The following is a 9,960-nucleotide window of genomic DNA, read 5'->3' on the forward strand; positions in this document are numbered from 1 at the left end:
CCAACAGGTCCACACTGACCCTCCGAAGAGTAAGCCACCCAGACCCATTTCCCTAACCCCTGACTAATGCACCTAACTGACACATCCCAGAACACTATGGGTAAGTTAGCATGGCCAATTCACCTGACCTGCACATCTTTGGACTGTGGGACAAAACCAGAACACCCGGAAGAAACCTACGCAGAGAATGTGCAAAGTCCACACAGACAGTCACCCAAAGCTGGAATTGAACCTGGGTTCCTGGTGCTGTGAGATAGCAGCACTAACCACTGAATCACTATAGCATCCAAACACATCTCCAGTCATTTATACAGCCCAATCCCCAGCTAGAGGGCCTGGCATACAAGTTTACATCTTACACTTGTTTAAGAGCTCTGTTCAAACAACAACCATAGTTGCAAACATGGCAGAGAATAAAGTAATATTTCTGATCTTTTGTCAGAGTAATTTGAATGTTTCTTCTATTTATCGACACTGAGACCTCTAGGATATTTTCTGTTTATCTGAAAGCATTTTTATAGTGCAATAGATTAATAATTGAGAAGTTTTCTTGATTTCAAGCTCTTAAATGTTTACTTAATGAGTAGGAGATTTAATTTTAATACTTAAAAAGTATTAAAATTAAATCTCCTAGTCTCCAGCATCTGCAGTCCTCACTTTCGCCACAAATAATGGTTAGCAAGTCCTCACTTTCGCCACAAATGATGGTTAGCAAGTCCTCACTTTCACCACAAATGATGGTTAGCAAGTTCTGACCTTAGCCACAAATGATGGTTAGCAAGTCCTCACTTTCACCACAAATGATGGTTAGCAAGTTCTCAATTTCGCCACAAATGATGGTTAGCAAGTCCTCACTTTCACCACAAATGATGGTTAGCAAGTCCTCACTTTCGCCACAAATGATGGTTAGCAAGTCCTCACTTTCGCCACAAATGATGGTTAGCAAGTTCTCACTTTCACCACAACTGATGGTTAGCAAGTCCTCACTTTCACCACAAATGATGGTTAGCAAGTCCTCACTTTCACCACAAATGATGGTTAGCAAGTCCTCACTTTAGCCACAAATGATGGTTAGCAAGTTCTCACTTTCGCCACAAATGATGGTTAGCAAGTCCTCACTTTCGCCACAAATGATGGTTAGCAAGTTCTCAATTTCGCCACAAATGATGGTTAGCAAGTTCTCACTTTCACCACAAATGATGGTTAGCAAGTTCTCACTTTAGCCACAAATGATGGTTAGCAAGTTCTCAATTTCGCCACAAATGATGGTTAGCAAGTTCTCACTTTCACCACAAATGATGGTTAGCAAGTTCTCACTTTAGCCACAAATGATGGTTAGCAAGTTCTCAATTTCACCACAAATGATGGTTAGCAAGTTCTCAATTTCACCACAAATGATGGTTAGCAAGTCCTCACTTTCGCCACAAATGATGGTTAGCAAGTTCTCACTTTCACCACAAATGATGGGAAGCAAGTTCTCACTTTCGCCACAAATGATGGTTAGCAAGTTCTCAATTTCGCCACAAATGATGGTTAGCAAGTTCTCACTTTAGCCACAAATGATGGTTAGCAAGTTCTCAATTTCGCCACAAATGATGGTTAGCAAGTCCTCACTTTAGCCACAAATGATGGTTAGCAAGTTCTCAATTTTGCCACAAATGATGGTAAGCAAGTCCTCACTTTAGCCACAAATGATGGTTAGCAAGTCCTCACTTTAGCCACAAATTATGGTTAGCAAGTTCTCAATTTCGCCACAAATGATGGTTAGCAAGTTCTCAATTTCGCCACAAATGATGGTTAGCAAGTCCTCACTTTAGCCACAAATGATGGTTAGCAAGTTCTCAATTTCGCCACAAATGATGGTTAGCAAGTCCTCACTTTCGCCACAAATGATGGTTAGCAAGTCCTCACTTTAGCCACAAATGATGGTTAGCAAGTTCTCAATTTCGCCACAAATGATGGTTAGCAAGTCCTCACATTAGCCACAAATGATGGTTAGCAAGTTCTCAATTTCGCCACAAATGATGGTTAGCAAGTTCTCAATTTCGCCACAAATGATGGTTAGCAAGTCCTCAATTTCACCACAAATGATGGTTAGCAAGTTCTCAGTTTCGCCACAAATGATGGTAAGCAAGTTCTCAATTTCGCCACAAATGATGGTTAGCAAGTCCTCACTTTCGCCACAAATGATGGTTAGCAAGTCCTCACTTTCACCACAAATGATGGTTAGCAAGTTCTCAATTTTGCCACAAATGATGGCTAGCATGTCCTCACTTTAGCCACAAATGATGGTTAGCAAGACCGCACTTTAGCCACAAATGATGGTTAGCAAGTCCTCACTTTAGCCACAAATGATGGTTAGCAAGTTCTCAATTTCGCCACAAATGATGGTTAGCAAGTCCTCACTTTAGCCACAAATGATGGTTAGCAAGTTCTCACTTTAGCCACAAATGATGGTTAGCAAGTTCTCAATTTCGCCACAAATGATGGTTAGCAAGTCCTCACTTTAGCCACAAATGATGGTTAGCAAGTTCTCAATTTCGCCACAAATGATGGTTAGCAAGTCCTCACTTTAGCCACAAATGATGGTAAGCAAGTCCTCACTTTAGCTACAAATGATGGTTAGCAAGTTCTCACTTTAGCCACAAATGATGGTTAGCAAGTTCTCAATTTCGCCACAAATGATGGTTAGCAAGTTCTCACTTTAGCCACAAATGATGGTTAGCAAGTTCTCAATTTTGCCACAAATGATGGTTAGCAAGTCCTCACTTTAGCCACAAATGATGGTTAGCAAGTTCTCACTTTAGCCACAAATGATGGTTAGCAAGTTCTCAGTTTTGCCACAAATGATGGTTAGCAAGTCCTCACTTTAGCCACAAATGATGGTTAGCAAGTCCTCACTTTCACCACAAATGATGGTTAGCAAGTTCTCACTTTAGCCACAAATGATGGTTAGCAAATCCTCACTTTCACCACAAATGATGGTTAGCAAGTCCTCACTTTAGCCACAAATGAGGGTTAGCAAGTCCTCACTTTCGCCACAAATGATGGTTAGCAAGTCCTCACTTTAGCCACAAATGATGGTTAGCAAGTTCTCACTTTAGCCACAAATGATGGTTAGCAAGTTCTCAGTTTTGCCACAAATGATGGTTAGCAAGTCCTCACTTTAGCCACAAATGATGGTTAGCAAGTCCTCACTTTCACCACAAATGATGGTTAGCAAGTTCTCACTTTAGCCACAAATGATGGTTAGCAAGTCCTCACTTTCACCACAAATGATGGTTAGCAAGTTCTCAATTTCACCACAAATGATGGTTAGCAAGTTCTCACTTTAGCCACAAATGATGGTTAGCAAGTTCTCAATTTCGCCACAAATGATGGTTAGCAAGTTCTCAATTTCGCCACAAATGATGGTTAGCAAGTCCTCACTTTCGCCACAAATGATGGTTAGCAAGTTATTACTTTAGCCACAAATGATGGTTAGCAAGTTCTCAATTTTGCCACAAATGATGGTTAGCAAGTTCTCACTTTAGCCACAAATGATGGTTAGCAAGTTCTCAATTTCGCCACAAAAGATGGTTAGCAAGTTCTCACTTTAGCCACAAATGATGGTTAGCAGGTTCTCACCTTAGCCACAAATGATGGTTAGCAAGTCCTCACTTTAGCCACAAATGATGGTTAGCAAGTTCTCACTTTAGCCACAAATGATGGTTAGCAAGTCCTCACTTTCACCACAAATGATGGTTAGCAAGTTCTCAATTTCGCCACAAATGATGGTTAGCAAGTCCTCACTTTCACCACAAATGATGGTTAGCAAGTTCTCACTTTAGCCACAAATGATGGTTAGCAAGTTCTCAATTTCGCCACAAATGATGGTTAGCAAGTCCTCACATTAGCCACAAATGATGGTTAGCAAGTTCTCACTTTAGCCACAAATGATAGTTAGCAAGTCCTCACTTTCACCACAAATGATGGTTAGCAAGTTCTCAATTTCGCCACAAATGATGGTTAGCAAGTCCTCACTTTCACCACAAATGATGGTTAGCAAGTTCTCAATTTCACCACAAATGATGGTTAGCAAGTCCTCACTTTCGCCACAAATGATGGTTAGCAAGTTCTTACTTTCACCACAAATGATGGTTAGCAAGTTCTCACTTTCGCCACAAATGATGGTTAGCAAGTTCTCACTTTAGCCACAACTGATGGTTAGCAAGTCCTCACTTTCACCACAAATGATGGTTAGCAAGTTCTCAATTTCGCCACAAATGATGGTTAGCAAGTCCTCACTTTAGCCACAAATGATGGTTAGCAAGTCCTCACTTTCACCACAAATGATGGTTAGCAAGTTCTCAATTTCGCCACAAATGATGGTTAGCAAGTCCTCACTTTAGCCACAAATGATGGTTAGCAAGTTCTCACTTTAGCCACAAATGATAGTTAGCAAGTCCTCACTTACACCACAAATGATGGTTAGCAAGTTCTCAATTTCGCCACAAATGATGGTTAGCAAGTCCTCACTTTCGCCACAAATGATGGTTAGCAAGTTCTCACTTTAGCCACAAATGATGGTTAGCAAGTCCTCACTTTCACCACAAATGACGGTTAGCAAGTTCTCAATTTTGCCACAAATGATGGTTAGCAAGTCCTCACATTAGCCACAAATGATGGTTAGCAAGTTCTCACTTTAGCCACAAATGATAGTTAGCAAGTCCTCACTTTCACCACAAATGATGGTTAGCAAGTTCTCAATTTCGCCACAAATGATGGTTAGCAAGTCCTCACTTTCACCACAAATGATGGTTAGCAAGTTCTCAATTTCGCCACAAATGATGGTTAGCAAGTCCTCAATTTCACCACAAATGATGGTTAGCAAGTCCTCACTTTCGCCACAAATGATGGTTAGCAAGTCCTCACTTTAGCCACAAATGATGGTTAGCAAGTTCTCAATTTCGCCACAAATGATGGTTAGCAAGTCCTCACATTAGCCACAAATGATGGTTAGCAAGTTCTCAATTTCGCCACAAATGATGGTTAGCAAGTTCTCAATTTCGCCACAAATGATGGTTAGCAAGTTCTCAATTTCACCACAAATGATGGTTAGCAAGTTCTCAGTTTCGCCACAAATGATGGTAAGCAAGTTCTCAATTTCGCCACAAATGATGGTTAGCAAGTCCTCACTTTCGCCACAAATGATGGTTAGCAAGTCCTCACTTTCACCACAAATGATGGTTAGCAAGTTCTCAATTTTGCCACAAATGATGGCTAGCATGTCCTCACTTTAGCCACAAATGATGGTTAGCAAGACCGCACTTTAGCCACAAATGATGGTTAGCAAGTCCTCACTTTAGCCACAAATGATGGTTAGCAAGTTCTCAATTTCGCCACAAATGATGGTTAGCAAGTCCTCACTTTAGCCACAAATGATGGTTAGCAAGTTCTCACTTTAGCCACAAATGATGGTTATCAAGTTCTCAATTTCGCCACAAATGATGGTTAGCAAGTCCTCACTTTAGCCACAAATGATGGTTAGCAAGTTCTCAATTTCGCCACAAATGATGGTTAGCAAGTCCTCACTTTAGCCACAAATGATGGTAAGCAAGTCCTCACTTTAGCTACAAATGATGGTTAGCAAGTTCTCACTTTAGCCACAAATGATGGTTAGCAAGTTCTCAATTTCGCCACAAATGATGGTTAGCAAGTTCTCACTTTAGCCACAAATGATGGTTAGCAAGTTCTCAATTTTGCCACAAATGATGGTTAGCAAGTCCTCACTTTAGCCACAAATGATGGTTAGCAAGTCCTCACTTTCACCACAAATGATGGTTAGCAAGTTCTCACTTTAGCCACAAATGATGGTTAGCAAATCCTCACTTTCACCACAAATGATGGTTAGCAAGTCCTCACTTTAGCCACAAATGAGGGTTAGCAAGTCCTCACTTTCGCCACAAATGATGGTTAGCAAGTCCTCACTTTAGCCACAAATGATGGTTAGCAAGTTCTCACTTTAGCCACAAATGATGGTTAGCAAGTTCTCACTTTAGCCACAAATGATGGTTAGCAAGTCCTCACTTTCACCACAAATGATGGTTAGCAAGTTCTCAATTTCGCCACAAATGATGGTTAGCAAGTCCTCACTTTAGCCACAAATGATGGTTAGCAAGTCCTCACTTTCACCACAAATGATGGTTAGCAAGTTCTCACTTTCGCCACAAATGATGGTTAACAAGTCCCCACTTTCACCACAAATGATGGTTAGCAAGTCCTCACTTTAGCCACAAATGATGGTTAGCAAGTCCTCACTTTCACCACAAATGATGGTTAGCAAGTTCTCACTTTCGCCACAAATGATGGTTAGCAAGTCCTCACTTTCACCACAAATGATGGTTAGCAAGTTCTCACTTTCGCCACAATTGATGGTTAGCAAGTCCTCAATTTCACCACAAATGATGGTTCGCAAGTTCTCACTTTTGCCACAAATGATGGTTAGCAAGTCCTCACTTTCGCCACACATGATGGTTAGCAAGTCCTCAATTTCACCACAAATGATGGTTAGCAAGTTCTCACTTTCGCCACAAATGATGGTTAGCAAGTCCTCACTTTCGCCACAAATGATGGTTAGCAAGTTCTCAATTTCGCCACAAATGATGGTTAGCAAGTTCTCAATTTGGCCACAAATGACAGTTAGCAAGTTTTCAATTTCACCACAAATGATGGTTAGCAAGTCCTCACTTTCGCCACAAATGTGGTTAGCAAGTTCTCACTTTCACCACAAATGATGGTTAGCAAGTTCTCACTTTCGCCACAAATGATGGTTAGCAAGTTCTCACTTTAGCCACAACTGATGGTTAGCAAGTCCTCACTTTCACCACAAATGATGGTTAGCAAGTTCTCAATTTCGCCACAAATGATGGTTAGCAAGTCCTCACTTTAGCCACAAATGATGGTTAGCAAGTCCTCACTTTCACCACAAATGATGGTTAGCAAGTTCTCAATTTCGCCACAAATGATGGTTAGCAAGTCCTCACTTTAGCCACAAATGATGGTTAGCAAGTTCTCACTTTAGCCACAAATGATAGTTAGCAAGTCCTCACTTACACCACAAATGATGGTTAGCAAGTTCTCAATTTCGCCACAAATGATGGTTAGCAAGTCCTCACTTTCGCCACAAATGATGGTTAGCAAGTTCTCACTTTAGCCACAAATGATGGTTAGCAAGTCCTCACTTTCACCACAAATGACGGTTAGCAAGTTCTCAATTTTGCCACAAATGATGGTTAGCAAGTCCTCACTTTCACCACAAATGATGGTTAGCAAGTTCTCAATTTTGCCACAAATGATGGTTAGCAAGTCCTCACTTTAGCCACAAATGATGGTTAGCAAGTTCTCACTTTAGCCACAAATGATGGTTAGCAAGTCCTCACTTTCACCACAAATGATGGTTAGCAAGTTCTCAATTTCGCCACAAATGATGGTTAGCAAGTCCTCACTTTAGCCACAAATGATGGTTAGCAAGTCCTCACTTTCACCACAAATGATGGTTAGCAAGTTCTCACTTTCGCCACAAATGATGGTTAACAAGTCCCCACTTTCACCACAAATGATGGTTAGCAAGTCCTCACTTTAGCCACAAATGATGGTTAGCAAGTCCTCACTTTCACCACAAATGATGGTTAGCAAGTTCTCACTTTCGCCACAAATGATGGTTAGCAAGTCCTCACTTTCACCACAAATGATGGTTAGCAAGTTCTCACTTTCGCCACAATTGATGGTTAGCAAGTCCTCAATTTCACCACAAATGATGGTTCGCAAGTTCTCACTTTTGCCACAAATGATGGTTAGCAAGTCCTCACTTTCGCCACAAATGATGGTTAGCAAGTCCTCAATTTCACCACAAATGATGGTTAGCAAGTTCTCACTTTCGCCACAAATGATGGTTAGCAAGTCCTCACTTTCGCCACAAATGATGGTTAGCAAGTTCTCAATTTCGCCACAAATGATGGTTAGCAAGTTCTCAATTTCGCCACAAATGACAGTTAGCAAGTTTTCAATTTCACCACAAATGATGGTTAGCAAGTTCTCACTTTCGCCACAAATGATAGTTAGCAAGTCCTCACTTTCGCCACAAATGATGGTTAGCAAGTTCTCAATTTCGCCACAAATGATGGTTAGCAAGTCCTCACTTTTGCTTTCATACTCCAAGAAGGAACATGTTTTGTGCAGCGTAATTCCACTTCTTTGGCCCATAGTTTCCAATCACCCTAAATCCAATTCTGATCAGCCCATCAAAAGACACTAACAGGTCTGTCCCCAAGAACTTCCTGGCTAGAAACATTTTCATCCAAAGTACCACAGAAGAATCCTCAAATCCACAAAGATAGGAGTGAAGAGAATCAATTATGGAAACCATGACATCTCTATCAACAGTGAGTGCTGAATTTGGTTAATTTTGAGGTCCTGTAGCTATTTAGAAAGCTACTGAAAAAGTGTAAAAGGGAAAGTATTGGGTGGTAGGCCTGTCGGTGGAAGGGCTGGAAGGACAGTCAGTGTTGGGTGTGGGATCATATCTGGGAGAAAGCAGTGGTCTATGGTTGGGTGAAAAGGGATCTGGGGTGTGGTGTTGGTTAGGAGCAGTAGGGGTTGGTTGTTGGGTTAAGGAGGGGCATTCAGGAGTGTATGTGGGTGTGAGTTGAGTTGGAAGTGTTGGATCAATAGTAGTGTAGTTGTGTTGGGTTTTGAAGAAGGGTCAATGGATCCAAAATGTTAACTCTGTTTTCTCTCCACAGATAGTGCCTGACCTGCTGAGTTTTTCCAATAATTTGTTTTTATAGTTGAGTGAGGCCTGGGGGTGGTGTTAGATTAGGTTGGTGTGTTGGGGAAAGTTCAGAGAGCCACAACACTACAGGTGACTCCACTATACCATACACTCTTTCTCACACACATACACATTCTCCTACATACTCACACATTCACACAGACCGTCTCTCATATACAAGCTCTCTCTCATATGCAAACACATGCACCCCCACGTACTCATACCCATGCACGCACCCTCTCACAGGCTTGTACCCCATCACACTCACTTACATACTTGACCAAGTTTACACAAATACATACACACACTCTTTCACATAAACTCACACACACACCCACACACACACACACACACACTGTGGCTCTCCTGCACACTCTCACATGTAGGTTTCTAGGGTGAATTTGTATTTTCAGAATTACATTTCAGTTTGCTCAAAAACTGCATAAATCCATGCAAGATTCTGTAAGTCCCAGTGTGACTCAACATTGGGACACAGTCAGACTTTAACCTCACACCTTTAGTGCATTGTCTGAACTGAGATGGCACCTATTGTTAGGAAAACTGAAGCTATCTTGAGAATGTAACTGAAAGGAGTTCTGGGATTTACATGTGAAAGAACTGAAACTAGCATTTCCCATCCTGAAAGATGAAGGACTTAATCTAAATGTGTTTGATATGTCATCACAGCTCCATGACAGTGTAACTCTTTTGCTATAAATTCTGTGTCTTATGATCCTATACCAGCCCAATCCAACACAGCCTCCTCCATATCATTTCAACTCTGGCAGACTCAGCACTAACATTAATAATTAACTTTGCAAATGCAAAATAAATCAGAGTAACGCACAGATTCTTCACAACGGAGTAAGTCACCTCCCTGGGTGAGACCAACATTAACTGAGGGACCGCTGTTGGGGTGCGACTGAGGATGCCTTATCACCATGGAAACCCACTCCGCTGGGGAGGGCGGGGACACACTCTGATTGACACACGTAATCTGCAATTACATCGCAGCCCCATACATGATCAGCCAATGGAGGGGGACGATTGTGGGATGGGGCGGGGACACCGGGAGGGAGAGGGGTCAGGGGGTTGTGAAGGGGCGGGACTCGGATGGAGCGTGCGCAGTCAGTAAGGGGCCGGGGAAA

The sequence above is a fragment of the Chiloscyllium plagiosum genome, unplaced genomic scaffold, assembly GCF_037043375.1.
Source record: "Chiloscyllium plagiosum isolate Xiang-an unplaced genomic scaffold, Cpla_swu_hap1 HiC_scaffold_20, whole genome shotgun sequence".
Lineage (NCBI taxonomy): Eukaryota > Metazoa > Chordata > Chondrichthyes > Orectolobiformes > Hemiscylliidae > Chiloscyllium > Chiloscyllium plagiosum.